Genomic DNA, 25,344 nt, shown 5'->3' with positions numbered 1-25,344 from the left:
CCTCATAGGCATCTTTTGTTTCCAGCTAGGTATTGATTGTCAAATTGTTTTAGTGCATTCATAACCAGTAAATAACTGAATAGGTCACCATTACACCAAGACTTGTTCCCTTTGCTCATTGAGAAGGTAAAAAAGAAGAATAGGAATCCTTAAGGTTCTTAACCCAGCACTGCTTGAAAGTGAGACAGATGTTGGGTCAACGTTTCTTTGGATGTGTAGATATATTTAAATGAATAGGTATTTTACCTGCCAAAGTCTTGTCAACCACATGCGTGTAGTGCTAATGCAGGCCAGAAGAGGGCATCAGGTCCCTGTATAACAGAACTTGGTGATCCACTAAGAAGTTTCTGAAAGCAAAACTTGGTCCACTTTAAAAGGAGATGATGCTCTTAAGAGCCAAGAAATCTCTTCTGTCGTCTTATATACTTCTTAGTAAACACCTTCTTCAGACCCCAAATTGATAGATATTCATTCTAGTATTCTGAAAGCTTACAGAAAATTATTAACCACAGTAACTGTTTCTTTGAAATCAATGAAGGATTTTTTTTTTTTTAATTTCAGCCTTACCATATACATAATGCACATGAAACTAACATTAAAAGTCATCATGTATTTTAGTCCCATATGTTTTGCTTTTCTGGAAATCTGTGTATTCTAGGTTTAATTGAATAAAATTTATCTCATCAATACCTTAAATTTATTCATCCACTATAAATACCACAGTAATTTGATTATATTCAATTTAGTTATTTTATAATGTTGAATGAGGACATAAATTATAAAATATTGATCTGCATTTTACCATCTTATTCATAGTTATCTAAAATCAGGGACTGGAGAAATGGCCCAGTAGTTATGAATTATTGCTATGATGTCATGGGACCAGTGTTCATATTACAGCATCCACATAAACAGCTAAACTCACATGATTGCAGGTTATTTTATCCACAAGTGATTGGACAGAGTCTTCTTGTACACCCATCATATATTCACAACTATTTAATATTTGAAGCAAATATTTTCAACTGATTTTAGGAATTAATGTGTTAGTAATGTTTAAGTCATGTTGCAATTTGCAGGAAAAAAATGCAGTACCTGCCAATAATTTATCAACCAATAAGCACTGCTCTGTGCTATTCCCTTTACATATGTATTTTAGGATTACACTTCTGACAATGACGTTAGGAAATGTCAGGGGAAAGATGCAGGGAGAAATTTCAAAAAGTTTAACCTTTTCAAGTTTAATTTTTTATCTCTTTTATTATAAAATTTTGAGAAGACTAAATTCGGTTCATGAGTTATTTTTTCCAGTAATTAATTTATTAATTCACTTTACATTTCCATTGTTGTCCCTGCCCTTGGTCCACCCTACATCCCACCCCCACGTACACCCCCAACTCTCTTTTTTATGAAGTCTGAGAGGGTGGAGGTTTACTGGATATCCCTTGTTCCTGGCAGAACAAAATTCTCCAAGGCTAGGTGCATCCTCTCCCACTGAGGGCAGACAAGGTATTCCAGTTAGGGGAACAGATTCCATTGAAAGTCGACAGTTTTAGGGGTAGCCCCACTCCAGTCAGTGGTGGAGCCACATGAATACCAAGCTGCACATTTACTATATATGTGGAGGGAAAAGGCTAGGTCTTGCCAGAATATTCTCTTTTGTTGGTAGTTCAGTCTCTGAGCATGCCCAACAGTCAGGTTGGTTGGCTTTGTTGGTCTTAATATAGGGTTCTGTCCCCTTTAGAAATTAAAGGGGACAGAATCTGTCTCAATCCTTACTTGTAACTCTTCCACAAGAGTCCCTAAGTGCCATCTAATGTTTGGCTGTGGGTCCCTGCATGTGTCTCACTCAGATGCTGGGTTAAGCCTAACTTCCTGTCTGCAAGCATAACAGAGTATCATTAATAGTGTCAGGAATTGATGCTTGCCCATGGGATGGGACTTAAGTTGTGCTGGGTGTTCATTGGCCATTCGCTTAGTCTCTGTTTCATATTTTTTTTTTAAGTCTTTAGACATGATGATTTTTGGATCGAAATATATGTGGGTGGTTTGGTGTCCCTATCACTTTAAGTACACAATTGTGGCTTCTTCATTGTTTATGATTATATGGCATGCAGTAGCTCATTATATTTAGTGATGCATGATCAAGTAAAGGCTTCATAATGACCAAATAAAAATGAGTTTTTGCAGTATTATAATTTTTAATCAATCCCTTCTCTAATAATATATAATGTATGAGATAAAAGAGAAAAACTACAGAAACAAATGTTTTATCAGTATATACTACTTTATTTGAAATTGATCCTTCATATGAAACTGAGTGGCTTCTTTTCTTACATGTGGAATACTGCTTTAAAGTTGTGACTTCTCCCTTCTGTTGTTAGTCCATTACACAAACAACAGTAGTATTTATACGGGAGCCACACAACAGTACTGTTAACCATTAGCCAGACAGTAGCACTGCTTCATCGTTAGCTGCAGAGTATAGGTGGTTAAACATTAGTCAGTGAGTACTCATGGCTAACCCCCGGAAAGACAGGAAATTGATATGACCTTTGCTCACTTCCCTTTCAGGACAACAGAAGACTCAGGACGTGCTTAGCCAGGGAAGTGAGAGACAATGAGCTCCAAACAACAATGTGTCAAACTAAATGATGGCCACTTCATTCCTGCCCTGGGCTTTGGCACCTATAAACCAAAGGAGGTAAGAATGCACGATTCTCAGTATCTCCAGGACAGAGCTAATCCACATACAAGAGAGCAGATAGTTAGGTTGACAGTGCATCAGGGTTTGAGTATCTATCCCCTGCTTGTCAAATATTCTTGTTAAATCAAGGTTACAGCAAGCGCTGCAATTTGTGGCTGTAAGTAGGAGACTGAGCCTGCTTTCTAGGTAGGGAACATCAAGGTCAGGTAGACAAACAGGGTCTATATCCATGTTTGCTCTTCTCTGAGGAATGATCCCTGCTCCTGGTGAGTCAGTAGGGACAAAACCTTAACAGGGGAGGCCAAACACTTAAGACATTTTCTCAGATTGTTGATGTTATTGCAGCATCTAATCAAGCTGTAAGGTACATGCCTTAGTGGCATTGGGACATTTGCAATATAATTCAGTCAGCAATTTCAGGATTACGTAATGTCCCTGTTATTCTTGCTGTCAGCTAGAGAATCTTAGCAGGATGTGGTTATGGTCCCCCCCCCCCCGGATTTACTTTTCTTTCCTAGGCCTGCTTATGAGCTTACTGTTCCCATTTAGAACCTTTCTCCTCTAAGAATGAACTTGGCTGTGAGCTCTAGACTTAAAGGGACAGATGCATTTCCTAACAATTCCAGTCACCATGCTTTCCTATGTCCGTGCTTCAGAGCTTGAAGGAGGAGAGCAAAGCCAGCAGATCGCCTACCACCTTTCTTAATTGTCATGTGGGAGGGGACTTATGCACAATCTACGACACCAGTTTTCAATGCAAAAAGGCCGGCTTCTGGAAGTAAACAGGGTATCTCAGAGTGGCTTCCTGTAGATCAGTGGTTCTCAGTCTGTGGATTGCAAACCCTTTGGAGTTTCACAGAGGTGGAAGATAAGATATCATGATTATCAGATATTTACCTTATGATACACAACAGTAGCACAGTTACAGTCATGAAGTAGTAACATCATTTTATGGCTCAGGATCAGCACAGCATGAGGAACTGTATTAAAGGTCACAGCATTAGGAAGGTTGAGAACACAGCTATAGATTAATGCAAGAACAAATATTTGAAAAATATTTTGGCTGTGTTTCCAGGGTAGCCATCAGCATCTCCCAGTGAAAGTTCTACCAGAACCAAGTGAGGTCTGCCATGTCTAACTCTCAACTGTGGGAAACTTGCTGATATTGATACTGCATCATTATGATGGAAAGGTGGGGGACCTGGTAAAGATGAGCATGATTTATTGCTATTCATTAGTATTCGTTGCATCTAGAGCATGGTTCTCTTCTGAATATAAAACATTGAGGTGGACTGTTGGATCACCAGGAGGGACTTCCTTATTTTCTAGTCCTCCATATATCTTTTAAAAGTGTGATAAAGAACATCTTTCCTTGATGTCAAATCTGTCTACTCATTCCCATTAGACTCCAAAAATATTTGGAGAAAGTCAGTATTTGTTAAATTTGCAAAGTTTCACAAAAAAAAAAAAAAATCAGGAACTGGTCAAGGCCAATACAGGAGCCTCAGTGTTGATAGCTCTCAGAATGTCCTTATCCTGGGATAAGTTAGGCCTGGTTTACAGAAATGGTGGTAGAAGCCAACATTTTAGTCATGGTTTTTTATTGTGAAAAGATAACTGTAGCAATTATTAATACAATCAGAAAAGCTAATCTGATTGACTCTTTAAACCCCTTGTGTGTGTTGTATGGTTGTATATGTGTCTGAGTGTTTATGGACAATGTATGAGGATGTTAGAGGTCAAAGCCGTGGTTCATTACTGTCACTTTAATTGTGTGAGGCAGTATCTCTCACCAAGTCTTTCAATCAGTGAGTCAGCAATCCTGGCAGACCACTGAGTTTAATAGCTCATCCTGATGCTACCTCCTCAAGCACTAGGGCTGCATGCAGTACTGTTTTACAAGAGTGCCGGGGGCTCAACTAAGATTCCCATAGTTGTTTACAGGCATGTTGCTAAGGGAGACATCTCCCCAGTCCATACCCTAAACCACTAACATAACCCAGTTTATCATTATCCAAATATATCAGCCAAGGCAATAATTTTAGAATTAATTCTAATCATGATTTTTTTTTATTTTGAAAATTTTATTAATCATTTTATTCATTTATATTTCAAATGATATCCCCTCTGTCCATTACAAATCCACAAGCTTCTCATCCTTCCTGTCCCCCTCCCTTTTGTCTCTATGAGGGTGCTCCTCAACCCACTCACCCATTCCTGCATTACTACTCTATCATCACCCTTCACTGGAGCATTAGGTCTCCGCAAGATCAAGGGCCTGCCCTGCCTCATTGATACCAGAAAAAGCAATTTTCTTCTACATATGTATCTGAGGCCATGGCTCCCTCTGTTTATATTCTTTGGTTGATGGTTTATTTTCTGGAAGCTCTGGGTCATCCAGTTAGTTGCTATTGTTTTTCCTATAGGGTTCCCATTCCGTTAAGCTCCTTCAGTCCTTCCCCTACTTCTTCCATTGGGGTCCTTGGGCTAAGTCCAATGGTTGGCTCTGAGTTTCTGCATCTATATTGAAAGTTGCTGGTAAAACCTCTCATGTAACTGCCATATCAGGCTTCTGTTAGCAAGTGCTTCTTGACATCAGCAATACTATGGGGGTTTGCTGTCTCTGGCTGGAGAGATGGTTATCATGTTCATTTAAAACAAGTAGTCTTTGGTTGAAGAGGCTGACAACACAAATGAAGAATCATCAGCATGATGTATGCAAGTTAATTTTAATAAGGTTATATTCCTAGAGGAGATTTTTTTTCCTGCCTGAATTTAGGTCTGTTAGACAAAGACAATGGATGTATAGAAAGACAAACATAGGACATTTTTTTTCGGCCCAAGTAACTGTTATTAACCTGGCCTAGTTTGTTATCTGTTATCTTTGCTTTATTCGTCCTTTGTAACAGTGTCTTACCTGGGAGTAAGAAGGAGTGTCTATGTAATTGGGTCCTGTCCCAAACAGACTTCCTTGTGTTCAGTTTGCTTAGTCATCCTACAACATATATTAAGTGTGACTTTCTAGAAGGCCACTGAACAAAGGGTAAGCATCCACTAGTACCAGCAAGTAGCCAGGATTGCACAGATATAAGGAAGTTCTTGGATCCAAAAGTCTTGCTATTAATTTAAAAAGACCCAGAGAAAGCAATTTTGCTTCATTAGCTCAAACATGGGACAAAACATGGGTAAACACTTATTCTGTGAAGATAATTTTCTGTGACAATTACAATATCTCTAAGATTTCATCGTGTTTTATAGAATAGGAGCTGTGGATAAAAGGATCAAGGTACTAGGCTCTTTCTGTTGATCTTAGGATAACTTTCAAAGACAAAATGCTTTCAATTATAATAAACTTCAATCTAGGCTCAACTTGAGCTAGTCTCAGAACATGCATCTCCACAAACCTCCTTTGGTTCCTTCCCTAGGTTCCCAAGAGTAAGTCACTGGAGGCTGCACACCTAGCTATTGATGCTGGGTACCGCCATATTGACACTGCTTATGCATACCAAATAGAAGAGGAGATAGGACGGGCCGTTCAAAGCAAGATTAAAGCTGGGGTTGTAAAGAGAGAAGACATGTTCATCACTACAAAGGTATGGTATGCCAGTGTGCAAGTTATTAAAATATAGAAAGGCAGCAGAAATTATATTACTATATCAGAAGTTGGCTAAAGATGTCAGTTGCATAAGTGGGTAAAGGAAAGGCAAATTTAGTGCTATATGAAAATAATTTAGTTATCGGTCATTATTTTCTTAGTATGTTTTTGGTTTCTTGAGTACTTTTTTCATTGTTTAGTAAATGAGCTAATATTGACCCCAATACTATAGCTGAGTTCTCATTGTTAAGGAAGAGTAAAGTAAACACTGAGTTGATAGGAATGCTTTTAACTTTCCTTCAAGTACCGGAAACAATTTAGCATTGGATAAATGACTGTGCATATTTGGGTAACCTGTTAATCCAGCACAACTTCCATTCTTCAACACCCGTAGCTTTGGTGCACTTGCTTTCGACCAGAGCTAGTCAAGCCTGCTTTGGAGAAATCACTGAAAAACCTTCAACTGAATTATGTTGATCTGTACATTATGTATTACCCTGTGCCAATGAAGGTAGGTGATGTGTGTTGTCTAATGTACATATCTTTCCTTATGGGCATAGATATCATTTTATTGATGGTTAAGATAATTTTTATTATAATTTCATACAAAATTAACTATATGCTACTAAACTTATGTGTAGGCTCCTCAAAGTGTATATTGGATTATGAAGTAGGGTGTCCAAGCAATGCCTAAAATCATAGATTAGAAGTAACTTCCAGGAAAACTGAACTAAACACGTTTTTTAAAAAACTTTATTTTAAAAAACAAAGATAAAAGAAAAAAATTTAAACATTTTTGTATAAATATATACAAATACAATTGTGTCAGTACTTGGCTTTTTTTTTTTCTCTTTTTAAGGTTTGATACTCTGCATTAAGATGTTACTAGTTACAATGAGCAAAAAGTATATGTAAAACAGGATGTAACCTGGAATTAGACAACGTTTTCTTGGTGTGCTTTTTTTCCCTTTTTTTCTTGAACTTCACACAGTCTGTGAGTTGTTTCTGGGGCAGTCTGAGCCTCAGGGGTTAGCATCCCACTATCAGTGACTGCATATTATGTCTGTTCTTTTGTGACTGGTTTATCTCACTCAGGATGATATTCTCTAGATGCAGTCATTTTCTTAAAAATTTCGTTAAGTCATTGTTTCTGATGGCTGAGTATTATTCCATTGTGTAAATCTACCACAATTTTTGTATCCATTCATCTACTGAAGGACATCTGAGTTCTTTGCAGCTTCTGGCTATTATAAATAGAGCTGCTATGAACATTGTGGTGCATGTATCTTTGTTGTATATTGGAGTGTCTCTGGGGTATATGCTCAGAAGTGGAATAGCTGGATCTTCAGGTAGTACTATGTCCAATTTTTTGAGGAGTCGCCAGACTGATTTCCAAAGTGGCTGTATGTGTTTACAACCCCACCAACAGTGGAGAAGTGTTTCTCTTTCTCCGCAACCTCGGCAGCATCTGCTGTCATCTGAGTTTTGGATCTTGGGCAATCTGACTGGTGTGAGGTGGAATCTCAGGGTTGTTTTGACTTGCATTTCCCTGATGTCTAAGGATGTTGAGCACTTCCTCAGATGTTTCTCAGCCATTCGATATTCCTCAATTGAAAACGTTTTGTTTAGCTCTGTACCCCATTTTTTAATAGGGTTGTTTGATTCTCTGGTGTCTAGCTTTTTGAGTTCTTTGTATACCTTGGCTATTAGGCCTCTATCTGATATGGAGTTGGTAAAGATCTTTTCCCATTCTGTTGGCTGCCATTTTGTGTTCTTGACAATATCCTTAGCCTTACAGAAACTTTGCAATCTCATTAAGTCCCATTTGGTAATCTTTGTCCTTAGAGCTTGAGCCATTGGTGTTTTGTTCAGGAAATTTTCTCCTGTGCCTATGTGTTCTAAGGTTTTCCCTACTTTCTCATCTAATAGTTTCAGTGTATCTGGTTTAATGTGGAGATCTCTGATCCACTTACACTTGAGCTTTGTACAAGGAGATAAGAAAGGGTCTATTTTCATTCTTTTGCATGCTGAGTGCCAGTTGGATTAGCAACATTTGTTGAATAGGCTGTCCTTTTTCCATTGAATGTTTACAGCTCCTTTGTCAAAAATCAGGTGACCATATATGTGAGGGCTCACTTCTGGATCTTCTATTCTATTCCATTGATCCATGTGCCTATTTCTGTACCAGTACCATGCAGTTTTCAGAACAATTGCCTTGTAATAATAAAGCTTGAGGTCAGGAATAGTGATTCCCGCAGATGTTTTCTTGTTGTTGAGGGTGGATTTCGCTATTCTAGCTCTTTTGTTATTCCAGATGAAATTGCACATTGATTTTTCCAACTCAATGAAGATCTGGGTTGGAATTTTGATGGGATTGCATTGAATCTGTAGATTGCTTTTGGTAGGATGGCCATTTTTAAAATGTTGATCTTTCCAATCCAAGATCATAAGAGATCTTTCCATTTTCAGAGATATTCCTCGATTTCCTTCTTTCGAGGTTTGAAGTTCTTGTCATACAGGTCCTTCACTTGCTTAGTTAGAGTCATACCAAGGTATTTCATAGTTTTTGTGACTATTGTGAAGGGTATCTTTTTCCTAATTTCTTTCTCCACGTTTGTCCTTTGAATATAGGAAGGCTACTGATTTGTTTGAGTTAATTTTGTATCCAGCCACTTTGCTGAACTTGTTTATCAGCTGTAGGAGTTCTCTGGTGGAATTTGTGGGGTCACTTAAGTACACTATCATGTCATCTGCATAGAGTGATTGAACTAAACATTTTTACATTTGTATTATTAGACGTTTGCTTAGGTCTTGTCCCTGTTTTCTCTCTTCAGGACAATTTCAGCTTCAAGATCACAAACATTTTACAGTTTCTCAGCATCTTTTCTTACTAAAATCAATCTGTGTACAGCACTGACTGGCCTGACATGACTGTCTCTGGGCACAGTAGCATTCATGTAATTACTGACCCTGGGTCAGTAGCATCATAAATTATTGTAGGTCAGGGCTATGCAATGAAATGGTTTCCCAGTGAACATGAAGCATTTTTGTTTCTAAAAAAAGGGTAAACAAAAAATAAAAGTCAACTAGGGAGTCTCCTTTAGTATATGTGTGTGTGTTTGTGTGTGTGTGTGTATCAACAATTAAGGAAAGAGAGGCAATGTGTTTGAGATACAGCAAGAACATGCACAAAAAGAATTGTAGGGGGAAAATATGAGAAGAGAAATGATTTCGCTATATTATAATTTTAAAATTAAAATTCTTATAAGAAAAATATTTAATTATTCATCAAATTATATAAGAAAATTCAACAGACCAGGCTTCCAAAGATAATGCAACACAGTATATAGAATGATGCCCCTCTCACTTATGGCTGCTTACTGTCTTATTTCCAAGAAATTTTTAAAAGTTCTCTTAAAATCTTATTTGCATTTATTGTGAATGGGTTTTGATCTTGTGCAGATGTCTGTTTGCTATGTGCATGCTTGGTGCATGTGAAAGCCAGAAGGCATTATGTCCCATTGGCCTGGAATTACAGATAGTTGTGCCCAACTATGTAGGTTCTGGAAATTGAACCCAGGTCCTCTGAAAGAGCAGCCAGTGGTTAATCACTGAACTCTCTCTCCAGCTCTTCCAATGTAGTCTTGAACACATTACTGTAGACAAGATACATGTTTGTGAGGCTGTTTTAAAGTTGCTTCTCTTCCAGGCAGGAGATAATAATTTTCCAGTAGATGAAAACAGGAAATATCTATTGGACATGGTGGATTTCTTTGACACATGGGAGGTGAGTACTTTTTAAAACAATGTTAAAACAAGTAGACAAAAGGAGAATCAGGTAAATTTCCCTTGGGTGTAGAAATTCATTTTTACTCATACGTATTTGCTGGAGTGGAAGGGGAGGAATGTATTCCTAAAATGGAATGGAATGAAATGAAGATGGGCACAGGACAGGAGGGATATGGGTATTTTGCCATCTTATGTATGAATATCCTTGATTTCTGGCAATGTTACAGAAATCCTTTGGCTGACATCTCCTGCTTTACTGTGATCTTATCTTCACTTCTTTGAATTTAAACCCAGTGATCATCTGGTCAATACACCCCCCCCCCCACCTAGTGCCTGTGACCAATATAGAGTGTTGTTCACACTGGCAAGTGTTCTACCAGAGAACAATATGTTTAGCTCTGGACAATTTTTCTTTAACTGGTTGATATTCTCTCTTATTAATTTTTTATTTTATTTGATTAAAAATGATTTATTTTAAAAAACAGAGATAAATGTACAGATTTCAAAAGAATTTTACCTAAAACTATATGAATGTAATTTTTGTCAGTGATTGTTTTCTTTTTTTAAAGGTTTGAACTATGCATTGAAACTATACAATAGTGACAATGAGCATAAACTACATATAAAACAAAATGTAACATGGAAATAGTCAAAGTTTTCTTGGTGTGTAAAGATTAAACATATTGATTTTTATATACCATAGAGTGCCACAAAGCTGCATTCTTAGCTCTTGAATTATTAATGATTTAAGGTGTAGGTCTACCACACTCTTAGAGGGTGCTGTACACATAATTCTTTTTTTCTAAGAAGGACTGAGGCTTCCACATTTTGGCCTTACTTCTCTTTGAGCTTCAAATGGCCTGTGAGTTGTTTCTGGGGTATTCAGAGAGTTCTGGGGCTAGTATCCAATTATCAGTGACTGCATATTATGTCTCTTTTTCTGTGACTGGGTTACCTCACTCAGGATGATATTCTCTAGTTCCAGCCATTTGCCTGGGAATTTTGTAAAGTCATTGTTTCTAATAGATGAGTAGTACTCCATTGTGTAAATGTACCACAATTACTGTATATATTCATCTACTGAAGGTCATCTGGGTTCTTTCCAGCTTCTGCCTATTATAAATCAGACTGCTATAAACATAGTGGAGCATGTGTCCTTATTGTATGTTGGAGCATCTCTGGGGTATATGCCCACAAGTGGAATAACTAGGTCTTTGGGTAGTACAATGTCCATTTTTCTGAGGAATTGCTAGACTGATTTTCAGAGTGGTTGTACCATCTTACAACCCCACCAACAGTGGAGGAGTGTTCCTCTTTCTCCACATCCTCACCAACATCTACTTTTGTCAGAGGTTTTGATCTTAGCCATCCTGACTGGTGTGAAGTGAAATATCAAAGTTGTATTGATTTGCATTTTCCTGAGGACTAGGGATGTTCAGCATTCCCTTAGATGCTTCTCAGCCATTCCATATGCCTTAGTTGAGAAATCTTTGCTTAGCTCTGTACACCATTTTTTAATAATACTGTTTGATTCTCTGGAGTCTAATGTTTTGAGTTCTTTGTATATATTGGATATTAGACCTCTATCAGATATGGGATTGGTAAAGATCTTTCCCCAGCCTGTTGGCAGCCATTTTGTTTTCTTGACAGTGTCATTAGTGTAAGGAAAAGATAAAGGGGCACCAATGAAAGGAAAAGTCACTAAAAGATAAAGTCATTGGGCACCAATGTTGTCAAAAGATGACATCCTGGCTATTGGCACCAATGTTAGGGGAAGGATGAAGAGAGTGGGGGGCATATGGCCCATGGAGATGTGGCTAGGTCTGGGGGCAAGGGAGATGCCTCTAGGGGGTTCATGTTGGGAATCCCTTTCCCCTTTGAAACCAGCCACACAACAATGTAGTACAGAATAGAATTTATTCAGGTCATGGGAGAGTTAAGAGGGTTGAAGAGGGAGAGAGAGAGAGACAGAGAGAGACAGAGACAGAGACAGAGAGGAATAGAGGAGTAGAGATTAGCCATGAGCACATGGAGAGAGAGGTGGGAAGGGAAGGGAAGAGGAGGGGTAGGGGTGGGAGAGCAAGAGAGCCAGGAGGCAAGAGAGGCTGAGAGAGAGCAGGGGGCAAGCAGCCCCTTTTATAGTGTCAGGTCTCTGGGACAAAGCATACCTGGCTACTGCCAGGTAACTGAGGGGTGGGGCTTACTGAAACCCAAACTTGGTCTTACCGAAACTTTGCAATCTCATGAAGTCCCATTTATTGTTTCTTGATCTTAGAGCACAAGCCATTGGTGTTCTGTTCAGGAAAATTTCCCCTGTGCCTATGTGTTCTAATATTTTCCCCACTTTCTCTTCTAATAGTTTCATTGTACATTGTTTTGTGTAGGAGTCTTTGATCCACTTGCACTTGAACTTTGTACAAGGAGATAAGAAAGGATTGATTTGCATTCTCCTGCATGCTGACTGGCAGTTGAAACAGCACCACTTGTTGAAGAGGCTGTCTTTTTCCTTTGAATGTTTTCAGCTCCTTTGTTTAGGACCAAGTTACCATATGTGTGAGAGTTCATTTCTCGATCTTCTATTGTGATCCATTGATATACCTGCCTCTCTCTGCACCAGTAACATACAGTTTTTACACAATTGCTTTGTGATATACCTTGAGATAAGGGATGGTTATTCCAGGAGAAGTTTTCATGTTGTTGAAAATAGATTTTGCTATTCTAGGATTTTTGTTATTACAGATGAATTTGCAAATTGTTCTTTCAAACTCTAGGAAGAATTGAGTTGTAAATTTGATGGGGATTGCATTGAATCTGCAGATTACTTTTCGTAAGATGGCCATTTTTAAAACACTGATCTTTCCAGTTCATGAGTGTGGGAGATCTTTCCATCTACGGAGATCTTCCTCAATTTCCTTCTTCAGAGATTTGAAGTTCTTGTCATACAGATATTACACTTGCTTATTTAGGGTCACACAAAGGTATTTCATATTGTTTGTGACTATTGTGAAGGGTATCTTTTCTGTAATTTCTTTCTCAGCATGCTTGTCCTTTGAGTACAGTAAGGCTACTGATTTTTTTAGTCAATTTTCTATGCATCCCCTTTGCTGAAGTTCTTTATCAGCTGTAAAAGTTCTCTGGTGTAATTTTTGGGGTCACTTAAGTATACTATCATGTCATCTGCAAATAGTGATATGTTGACTTCTTCCTTTCTGATTTGTATCCCTTTTACCTCTTTTTTTGTTGTTGTTGTCTAATTGCTTTGTTCAGGACTTCCAGTACAATATTGTTTAGGTAGGGGGAAAGTGTGCAACCTTGTCTAGTCCCTGATTTATTGGGATTGCTTCAAATTTCTCACTGTTTAGCTTGCATTCAGCTATTGGTTTGCTGTATATTGCTTTTACTGTGTTTAAATATGGGATCTGGATTTCTGCTAATATTCTCTCTATATCCATGTTGTCAAGCATAGGTATGACCCATTTTTCCGAATTTTCATCTCCAGATGTTGGAGAAGTATAAGGATGCAGGCCTGGTCAAGTCCATTGGTGTGTCCAACTTCAATCACAGTCAGCTGGAGCAAATCCTAAACAAGCCAGGACTAAAGTACAAACCTGTCTGCAACCAGGTAAGTTCTACATTCAATCTTCCTCTCTCAGGCTTTTCCTTACTTCTGTACTACAGATGCCCATTTAGTTGCCCTCTGTCCAAGTGATTTTCATCTTATGGAAAAAAGATTTTAAGAGCAGCATTAGTGGTCCAAAGATGTGGGGGATTCTAAATTTAACCTTAGACTCTTAGAGTATTGGTGAGAAGTGCCCAAGTGATAGACAATGTGGAGATTTAGGGTTGGTCCACCAGGCAGAAATTTAGATCAGGGAAAAGTGATATCCATGATATAAGAATAATAAGTAGACATGGGCTAGTTCATTGAACAAATGTGTGGAGGCAAAAATTAGTCAGTGCCTAGGACTTGCATAGTACTTATGCTTCTCACTATCTTGTTATGGTCCATCTTCAGGACTCCATTAAGCCTAGCAGCTGGTGTATTTACCCAGTGATTCCTCTTGCTGTCCATTAACAATATATTTTGACACAAAAACTTGCCCAGTCAGATGTTATCAAAAGAATGCTCCCAAATTACTTCTTTTGTCCTTCAAGAAAAATTTGCACCAGCTTAATATTTATAATTCACGGTTGAAACTACATATAATTTTTCTATTCTATTTTATTGACTTTGTCATTTTTATTCATCATTCTATGAGCATTTGATAAAATCTGATATCTTTTCATCACATTCTATCATAGGTTGAATGTCATCTTTATTTGAACCAGAGTAAGCTCCTGGATTACTGCAAATCAAAGACATTATTCTTGTTACTTATGGTGCTCTGGGAACCCAACGATATAAAGAATGGTAATAAAATATAAATATTACCCCTGATAGAAGACTGTCAATTAGTACCAGAAAACTCATTTCTCACAGACATGGGAATCTTTTTTTAGAAGAACCTGGACAATCAATATCTTAGTTTCTTTTCCCATTGCTCTAATAAAATACTCTCCCAAAAGTTTCAGGGAGTAAGGGTTTATTGTGAATTACAATTTCAGCACACAGAGTGTAAAAGTAAGAAATCAAGGTGTCAGGAGCTTGAAGTAGGTGATGGCTTCTTTTTATAATCAAGATGCTGAGTGTGAGGAATGAACACTAATGCTCAGATCACCTTCTCAATTTATATAGCTTGAACCACCTGCTCAGGAATAGGGCCCCAGACAAAATTAAAATAGGGATTTCTACATCAATTTACATAATAAGACACTCTCACACAGCCATCTAAGCAACTCTTTTTACAGGTTATTCTAGATTGTATCCAGTTGAGAATTATCCATATCCATCATCCCCAGTCTAGAATGAGGCATGTAATCTGTTTTGAAGTACTGTAACCAAAAGTTTGGCCTTATGAGTTTATTCCTATTTTTCTTCTAGGGTGGACCAGAACTCTCCAGTTCTCTTGAATGATCCAGTTCTATGTGAAATGGCCAAAAAGAATAAGCGAAGCCCTGCCCTGATTGCACTTTGATACCTGGTTCAGCGTGGGGTGGTGCCACTGGCCCAGAGTTTCAAAGAGAATGAGATGAGAGAAAATTTGCAGGTGATCATTTCTGATCCTAAGAGTCTTAAATAATATCATCCATGTGCTTGCTTCCTTCAAATCTCTCAGATTATTGTTGAGATCAAGCCCATATTCTAAATAGTTCCTAGAAATGTGAGTTTTCAAGTGCGTTGAGAAGTGTATATGCAAACAGGCCTATTCATATACATGCACATACTCATACATAAACACATACATATACATATATACTGGTCAATTGTTTGTTCCTGTCATACTTATTTAAATTGGCCATTTTCTTAAAATGTCACATAAGACCATTTTATTATATTATAACATATTAGTAGCTGCTAAAAATCTAGTTTTATGTAGAAATTTAATAGGTAGAACCTTTATTTACCTTAGTATTTATTAATTTAAAACTTTGCCTTACTTTAGCCTAAACTTAGTGATAATCATCTCTCTACACTGAGTCCCTTCACACATCATCAAGGAGTTATTGTCTATATTTTCAGGATGATGAGGCCCCTCAGCCTCAGACAACCAATGGAGCTTTTCCTCAGTTCCATATAAGCTTCATAGAACTGAGAAGTTTCACAGGTTTTACTGCTGCATTAGAAGCCTTTTATAATAAACACAGAGGTGATCCATCAGTGGGTCTCATATATCCAGTGAAATTACACAGCAGCCAAGACTCAGGGGGTAGGAAATAGACACTACAACTGTGGTTTAGGAGATAAAATGGTTCAACAGTCTGCAGACATGTAGATTATAATAAGTTTGCTGCATTTACATAGTCTCATAATATTTGTTATGCAATTCAGAAGTGCATGCTGGATTATCTTCTTCCAACTTATCAATTTTGTTCTCTTTTCATAAACAAAGGGGGCGTACTACAGTCTTTATATTTTACTTTATGTTTGAGGTCACAATATTCTGCTTGTTAGGCAAAAGAGTCTATTTCACTCTTTTAATAGAGGTTTGTGTTATTTCTCTCTAAATTGTTCTCTAAGATAAAGTTGTTATGAGTTGTGAAATATAAATCCATATATGAATCCAATTTTAAATAACTAATTCAGAGTGATTACATTTATGAGTGCGTTTCCCTGTTCAATTATTTAATTTAATCTCACTAAGCCCCCAGATTGTGCTTTGTACTATATTTATCAGTTGTTAAACAGTTGGCAATTTTTCTTGTCCAATCTCCATCTTTTTCTATCTCCATATTTTATAAACACCAAAGGATATAACCCTGCATAAGTTTTAAGATGTGATCATATGTTGAAATTTATTTTAAAGTTCAAACATCTCAAATTTAAATAAGAACAACTTTTAAAGCAAGCAATTTTTACATGAATTTGAATATCTTATCTTATATAACATTGAAAAAGCATTGTTTACATTTTAATAGTTAATTGATGGATTACATAAATCTAACTCCCAATACAAGACACTGATTTTTATGAGGTATATCAAAAATTTACTCTAAGTTTCTTGGAAACTATTTACCATGGCCTGTTTGTAATGTCAGCTTTTTCTTTCTTCACAAGCTACCCTTGTCATTACCTCTTTTTTTTTTAAACGACTTTATTTTTTTTTTTTAAAGATTTATTTATCTATGAATACGAGTACACTGTAGTTGTCTTCAGACACACCAGAGGGCATACGGATCCCATTACAGATGGTTGTGAGTCACCATGTGGTTACTGGGAATTGAACTCAGGACCTTTGGAAGAGCAGCCAGTGCTCTTACCCACTGAGCCATCTCTCCAGCAGATGACAGCAGATGCTGGCGAGGCTGCGGAGAAATAGGAACACTTCTTCACTGTTGGTGGGGTTGCAAGCTAATACAACCACTCTGAAAATCTGTCTGGCAATACCTCAGAAAATTGGATATAGTACTACCTGAAGACCCAGCTATTCCAGTTCTGGGCATATACCCCAGAGACACTTTAATACACAACAAAGATATATGCATCACAATGTTCATAGCGGCTCTATTTATAATAGCCAGAAGCTGGAAGGAACCCAGATGTCCTTCAGAAGACGAATGGATACAAAAATTGTGGTACATATACACAATGGAATACTACTCAGCCACCAGAAACAATGACTTAACCAAATTCTTAAGAAAATGGCTGCATCTAGAGAAGATCATCCTGAGTGAGATAACCCAGTCACAAAAGAACAGACATAATATGCAGTCACTGATAGTGGGATGCTAACCCCAGAGGCTTGCACTCCCCCAGAAACAACTCACAGACTGTATGAAGTCCAAGAAATAAAGAAAACAAAAACTATACATATATTCACAAAACAAGAAGACTTTGACTATTTCCATGTTGCGTTTTGTTTTGCATGTACTTTACGCTTATTGCAACTAGTACGTTTTCAATGCATACTGTCAAGCCCTTGAAAAAAATCAAGTACTGACTAAAAGACATATTCACATGGTTTTATGTAAAATTTATTTTAATGTCTGAAAAAACACTACTGACAAAAATGTATAATTTTAAGCAAAAAATGTTTAAAATCTTTAAAAAAATAATAAGCTGTTAGTCTTTTGTGTAGATGGAAATATCTCAAGAAACACTTCTTGTTATGATTAATAATTTGAGTCTTATTTGTAACAGATAAGAGACCAATGTATTTTCCATGTATTTTCATGTTAAAAAAAAAAAAAAAATCTTGTTTTGAAGACAAAAAAAAAAAAAAAAAAAAAAAAAAAAAAAGCAACCTTAATGTTAATGCGAATGTTTTAGGATATAGTGGTTCTTGTGGTAGTTTGAATCAAATTGTTTTGTCAGTATCTACTGTGGATCAAAGAAAGATAAAATACATAAACACCTATAACACCAAAAAAAAAAAGACTTTATTTTACAAAACAAAGATAAATGTACAGATTTTAAACATTTTTTTGCTTAAAATTATACATTTTTGTCAGTACTGTTTTTCAGATGTTAAAATATTTTTTACATAAAACTATGTAAATATATTTTTTAGTCAGTACTTGATTTTTTCAAAGGCTTGACAGTATGCATTGAAAACCTAATAGTTACAATGAGCATAAAGTACATGCAAAACAAAATGCAACATAGTCAAAGTCTTCTTGTTTTGTAAAAAAAAAAAATATATATATATATATATATATATATATATTGTTTCTTTATTTCTTGTACTTCATATAGTCTGTGAGTTGTTTCTCGGGGAGTGCAAGCCTCTGGGGTTAGCATCCCAATATCAGTGACTGCATATTATGTCTGTTCTTTTGTGACTGGGTTATCTCACTCAGGATGATATTCTCTAGATGCAGCCATTTTCTTAAGAATTTGGTTAAGTCATTGTTTCTGGTGGCTGAGTAGTATTCCATTGTGTAAATGTACCACAATTTTTGTATCCATTCATTTTCTGAAGGACATCATTACCTCTTGTCTGTGGTGTCATGCACCTTTAATACATCTCAAAAGGAATTTCTTTCATTTTTACTTGGTACTTACTCACCATGAATGTTTTGATAAATAATGTTCATCATTTTGAGGAACGTACTAATACATTGCCTTTGAGACATAATATGTGAGCCATTCAAATGCTAAAACCTTTGTACTTTTCTGATAGGTTTTTGAATTTCAACTGTCTCCTGAAGACACGTGTCACGCGCCCACGCTTCCCGCCGCTAGGAACAGGCGTGCAACAAAACAAACATTTCTGTGGATAATCTTTATTGAACAGCACTTTGAGCAGGGGCTTCATGAGCAGGAAACTTGTCTCTGAGTTGGGGACTCCCTACCGAGTTCTACTGTCTAGACGGCCTCTCACGAGCAGTCCCCCACGAATGACCTCTTGTCCAGTCTCTGTCCACGCGGGACCTCCCGCAATCTCTTTTACCGAGTCTCTCTCCACGTGGGCCTCTCCTCCATCCCTCCACGTGGGGTCTCCCGCAATCTCTCCACTGTCTTCCTCTTCTTCCCTCACGTGGGGGAGAAAATGCACTGCTATACATGCCTAGGAGACTTGTCTTGCTACCTGATTGGTGCATCCTCCTGTAGCTCAATCACGTACCCCAGGGGTGGGCTGTGACTTATGTGGTGCATGCGCATTAAGTCTCTTGGCTGGGCAACAGCTCTGTTTGCTGAGTTCTCGGCGGGAAGCCGGCACCATGTTTGGGTGCAGCACAAACGGCTCCCTACATCTCCCCCTACTTTCTTAAATAAAAACATGGCCGATCAACCATCAGGCTCTTGTTGGACCTTTAGGGTTCAAGATCATGATCAGTAATAATTTTTGGGTAAGGCACCTTCCTGCGTGCAATGGGAACAAGCCCTGCAGGGTGCAAAGGCTGCCTTAGTGTAGGACACCCGATCCTGGTGCAATGCCTCGTAAAGCTCAGGGTGCAGGGGCTATCCATACACAGACCCAACATTTTTCTTAAAGAATACTAAGCCAAACAGAGGGAGAGGTGCCCATTTTGAGTGCGGCAAGAGCTTGTGCTATGACTACTATGTCACGTTATTGTTGAGTACGGAGTTTGCACACCATCTAGAGCAGAAACTCAGTCTCTCTGCACAAAAGCATGCCAAAATTACTTGATAAGGCAAGAGTTCTATAATCCCCATAACCCTGCTAATTCTGTGTCTAAGGGCAAGTACAGTACATTAAAGGTTACAATAGTGACAAAGGTGCAGTACATCAAAGGTTACAATAGTGACAAACAAACAAGAAAATAGTTTTGCATTAAGGCACATGGGCATAGGTTTTGGGAACACCGACAGAATCTTCCAACTCAGTTCTGCTTGAATCGTCATGCAGGACAGGCTCATCTGAAGCAGGTGGAACAGCTTCTTGTTCTGGTAGCACTCGATGTGTTAGACGTTCTGGGATCCAAATTGGACTTTCTTCTCCCTGTGGAAAAACACAAATAGCTCCCCTGGATCGTATTAAAATAGGATCCGGGCCTTTCCAATTATCAGTGAGGACATCTTTCCATTTCACTAGCTCTTTAGGTGGCACAGGCCATTGTCCAAGGCGCTCGGCAGCTGAATGGCCATGAGCGTCCAAATTTAAAAAATTTAAAGTAAGAAGTATAGTAGAAATGGCCATTTTAGGCGTAGGGGGTACCTCTTCAATTCCTCATTTTTGTTTGTTTAAATAAACCTTTAGGGTTCGATGGGCATGTTCAATGATGCCTTGACCCTGAGGATTATAAGGCAATCCTGTCAGGAGTGAAACTCCCATGTGATGGCAAAATTGCTTGAATTTTGCTGAGGTATATGCAGGAACATTGTCCGTTTTTAACACTTTAGGAATGCCCCATGCACTCCACGCTTCAAGACAATGAGTAATAACATGAGAAGCCTTTTCTCCTGATAAAGGAGAAGCAAAAATAACTCCTGAGCAAGTATCAATGGACACATGTAAAAGATACTGAGTTAATGGTTTAGAATAATTTGCAGATTTAGTAAAATTTTTATACTAAATAGTAATCACACATAATCCTGAGAACTTTCATTGGCAGCCCAGATGGGCAACCTGCCACAATATATCCATTCGTTTTTGAACCAGATCAATTCTCTAAGGTATTATTATAAACAGTTTTTATATTAGAAGAAAAGGTAAAGAGGCCCTTAACTGCCCAATGTACTCTCCGAGATTGACAGCCAGTCTAAGGATGCAGGGCTGAATCTCTTTTTCTGTACAGAAATGTGACCACTTAGGTTGGGCTGGAATAAACAAATTACCCTTTGGCTGGAAAATATGCCAGTTACCGGCAATCCAGCTCTGCGGCCTGTTCCTTTAATGGATACAATGTATTCTCTCCGGGAAACTTGTACTCTGTTTCCCCAGACGAGATCCTCTCTTTTTCCAGCGGTTTTTCCGCCTGGACCTCTCAGATTCTGACTTGTTTAGAACTTGTCTTTCGGAGATCCTCTCCTTTAATTCTCTCTGGCAACTCTCCGTTTCTGACTTGTTTTGAACCTGTCTCTCGGAGACCATCTTGTTTGTCCTTTTTTTTTATCACGTTCTGTTTCTGACCCACTCTCTAGGTGCTGCCTGCTAACTTTCCGTCTAGATAACTTCCACAACAGTAATGTTATAACAATTACCACAAATGCAAGCAATACTCCTTCTATTACCGAAGAAAATCCAAGAAGAGACATGCCTAAGTTTTTGGCATGTTCTTTTGGAACCCCGTATAAACTAAAGAGTGACATTGTCTCTCAGAACTTACCTATAAACTTCTTCTGCAGTTCTGAATCTGTTCAGCGGCCTTGACACTCCCAGGTTCCGGCACCACTTGTCACGCGCCCACACTTCCCGCCGCTAGGAACAGGCGTGCAACAAAACAAACTCTTCTGTGGATAATCTTTATTGAACAGCACTTTGAGCAGGGGCTTCGTGAGCAGGAAACTTGTCTCTGAGTCGGGGACTCTCTACCAAGTTCTACTGTCTAGACGGCCTCTCACGTGCAGTCCCCCACAAATGACCTCTCTGTCCAGTCTCTGTCCACGCGGGACCTCCCGCAATCTCTTTTACCGAGTCTCTCTCCACGTGGGCCTCTCCTCCATCCCTCCACGTGGGGTCTCCCGCAATCTCTCCACTGTCTTCCTCTTCTTCCCTCACGTGGGGGAGAAAATGCACTGCTATACTTGCCTAGGAGACTTGTCTTGCTACCTGATTGGTGCATCCTCCTGTAGCTCAATCACATGCCCCGGGGGTGGGCTGTGACTTATGTGGTGCATGCGCATTAAGTCTCTTGGCTGGGCAACAGCTCTGTTTGCTGAGTTCTCGGCGGGAAGCCAGCACCATGTTTGGGTGCAGCACAAACGGCTCCCTACAGACATGAAAACATTAGATGGCCTGAATAAAAATTTTCAGTACCTTCCAACGGAGTCGTAAGTAATGTTGATGAACACCTCTGCTCGATGTGTTTCAATTCACGAAATTTCTTCTTTATTCCATCATACTGTTTCAGAAATTAAATGACTATTTGTCTGCAGCACATTTCTTATAGAGATATCAGTAATTTCCAAGTTTCTGAAATGTGGACATGTAGGCAGAAAGCACTGAGAATGTTTTGAAATCAAAAATAGAAACAGAAGCTTCTGGATAAAGTAGTTACCCAAATATCTTTATTTTTCCTTCTTATGATTTGATCCTGGATGTAGATTTATTGCAGAATATTTGATCATGCTGTAAATCCCAAGACTGTGTTGTTTATTGAAAAACACCTTTAATACAAGCGCTTTCTGTTTACTGTAAACAGAATTAAAATTATGTCAACAACAGGTGAAAAGGCAAAGCAAACAACGAGTTGACCTGGAGTCCATCTCAATGTTCATGGTCTAATTCTCATTTTAGGGCACCAAATACTGTTTAAAAAAACAATCAATTATTGTTGTAAATAATAAATCGATTATTCAGTTTTACCAATGAATACTTGGAAGCCCTATGCTGGGGTGAAATCCTGTTAGTCCAGAGAGGGTGAAGAAACATCCAGTTTACCTTCCTCCTCAGCTGATATCTCAAAAGAAGCTTTCCTTGATGCTGTCTCAAAAACTCCCTGAAACTGAATGTCCTTCACTTCCACTTTCTCTGCATCTCTCTATCTCTCCTAGTGATTGTTCCTCTTACTCTCTATGGTATTTTCCATGTTCACTTCCTGTCAACTAGTTGCTTGCTCAGACTCTTGACCTATGGCTGGCCTTATTTAATTCTCTTTAAAATAAACAGAAAGCTCTTAGATTAATGAAGTGCTAGAGCTGAGCCCTAACTGAACTAGAAATTGTATTTTTCCAGTAAACAATAAAATCTTGGTGTTCACAATGTGACCAAGTCTCTTGCAACATAGGTTGTGAGTGATGACAAAGAATGCACATATGTTCATATGTGCATATGTGTGTATTTATCTCTATCATCTAGCATTGCTGATATACTTATCTATCCATATATCCTCCATTGATATCATCTATCACCTATATTTATCATCTATCTATCTGTTTATCTATCTCCAACCTATCTTCTGTTTCTGAAATTTTAAATCTCAGCAGAGATTAATATAATAATGTTTGAAGGAGGATTAGACTATCTACAATATAAGACCTGTGTATATGTATAATATCATTATTAATATTTTTGTTACTATACAACAGAATAAAAGCAAAAGAAAAGATGTAGCTCAGTGACTGAATCACTGCGGTAAATAATAAATATGTCTTCCCAATTTTTAAAACTTAATAATTTTCCGCACTGCATATTTTGAATGTTTATTCATATATAGAAGTTTGCCCATTTTATTATTAGTTCCTTGGACATAGGAGCTCATATTTTTTAACTGACATTTATTTTCTAACTCAATCTATTACAGTACATTGTAGATGATGGGGGTGAGTGAATAATTAATGGATTACTAGAGTGAAGTGGAAGTGAAAGTGGTAGGCATCAATGTGCATGATGGTTGTTTTTTTTTTTTCTTTTTTTTGATGAACTAAAGAGGACATAGTGCTTTTCTACTTTTATTGGAGGCTAAAGTTTGAAAGAATGTTTGGCATTTCTTTCTTTGATTGATGCATAAAGGAAGCTAAGGAAGATGAATATTTATGGACACTGGTCTATATGTTTTCTACTATATGTAAAGATACATAAATTTTAAAAATTTATAAAGGATATTTTAAAGACATTTCTTATAAAACTTTGAAAATGACTGTAGGAATGTCACTTTCTTCAACGAATCAGGCAAAAAAACAATGATCTTTAATCTCAATTGTGGCTTCCTAGATGTTATATTGTTACACTGAAGATGTAGACTGTACAGTACCTATTGTCTTTGTTTCCTATTTAGTCTTGCTGACCACCCAGAATATCCATTTTCAGAGGAATACTAACATGAGGACTCAATCATGAATTCTCCCTGATCTCCCAGTGTGTGGACAGAGATGGTGGTGATGTGACCTAGATGCTGTTGAATGGACATGCCATTTCTCATCAATCTGGGTTCCTTAGGAACTCAAATTCAGCTGAAGCTCCAGATATTGTTCTCAAAGAAAATAAAATATAATATTGATAATGCTTTGAAATAAATATTTGATTTTCTCTTCAAAAGATATTTTTGTTGTTTTGTTTTTATTTGGTTGTGTTTCTTGGATTACTATAATATTAGCTTTGTTGATAGTTGTAAGTGGTGTTCGGAGATAGCAATTGCCATTTTATAAACATTTCAGGATTAGGGCAGGTATTACTTTCATTTCAGGGAATGCCTGATAGTCAAATGTCTTTGAGTCATCGGTCCTCAATGATTAAATGAGAACATAACTGCACATACTCGAAGAGTCTAAGGCTGTAATGTTAGGCACATGTGACAAGGTTAACCAACAGTAAAGTAACTCATTCTAGCACCTTAGCTTTAGAGTCTTGGACCTATAGAGTGAGGCATTCCTGAGATAGTTTAGGCTAAAGAGGGGTCATGAAACTAATTAACTAGGATCATTAAAAGTCAGCATGGGTAACCCTAATGGTGTAAATGAACTGGAATCGGTTTTTTCTATGTAAGAGAATATGGGGATGCATTATGGCTATCTTACCAAGTAGTAGAGTGAAATTATACTATTGACACTCACTGAGAAAATTAATGCAGCACATATTTGATTTACCTCACTTTGATGTTGAAATTCAAATGCCATAAATTATATAAAAGCCATTTGTAAAATGGAAAGTACTACTTATATACTTGAACTAATTTTTGTTCTTTGTAGTAAAGGCAAGGCTAGAAAAAATTAATAATGGGGAAATTTAAGAGGAGAGAATTGATCAGAGGCATAACTTATAAATGATGTCAAGGTTGTATTTATATAATATAAATACTATAATCATATATTTACATATTACCAAACAAGATTGTTTTTTCATATGTTATCAAGTTGCATGGTAGAGTTATTCATAGCATTGTTTTTTTTTTTAAAGAAAAGAACAGAACTAACTTTAATTATAGTAAAGTTTAAAAATACAAATAAAATTCTGACAGAGTGGGATTTATGAATCCCTAAGAATTTGATACATAAAGATACTAATACCCTGTGAGACTCAGAAGCTTCAAGTTTTCCCCTATGGAATTATCAAACAAGCACGTGACCCTGGATAACTCATGTCATACAGGT

The 25,344-nt window shown here is 37.6% G+C and overlaps 1 pseudogene across 1 annotated transcript; it reads left to right on the top strand.

The window, feature by feature from the left end:
* The first annotated feature begins 2,620 nt into the window (after positions 1 to 2,620).
* Positions 2,621 to 24,075, top strand: LOC308421537 (aldo-keto reductase family 1 member C13-like; annotated as a pseudogene). Its single transcript has 10 exons — positions 2,621 to 2,704; positions 6,133 to 6,300; positions 6,697 to 6,813; positions 10,012 to 10,089; positions 13,591 to 13,713; positions 14,394 to 14,502; positions 15,073 to 15,238; positions 18,812 to 18,845; positions 22,032 to 22,086; positions 24,033 to 24,075. The product of its transcript is annotated as an aldo-keto reductase family 1 member C13-like (transcript).
* Positions 24,076 to 25,344: the final 1,269 nt, after the last annotated feature.

The sequence above is a fragment of the Micromys minutus genome, assembly GCF_963924665.1.
Source record: "Micromys minutus genome assembly, chromosome: 6".
In the NCBI taxonomy this organism is placed as follows: Eukaryota; Metazoa; Chordata; class Mammalia; order Rodentia; family Muridae; genus Micromys; species Micromys minutus.
This window is presented reverse-complemented; position numbering and strand designations above follow the sequence as displayed.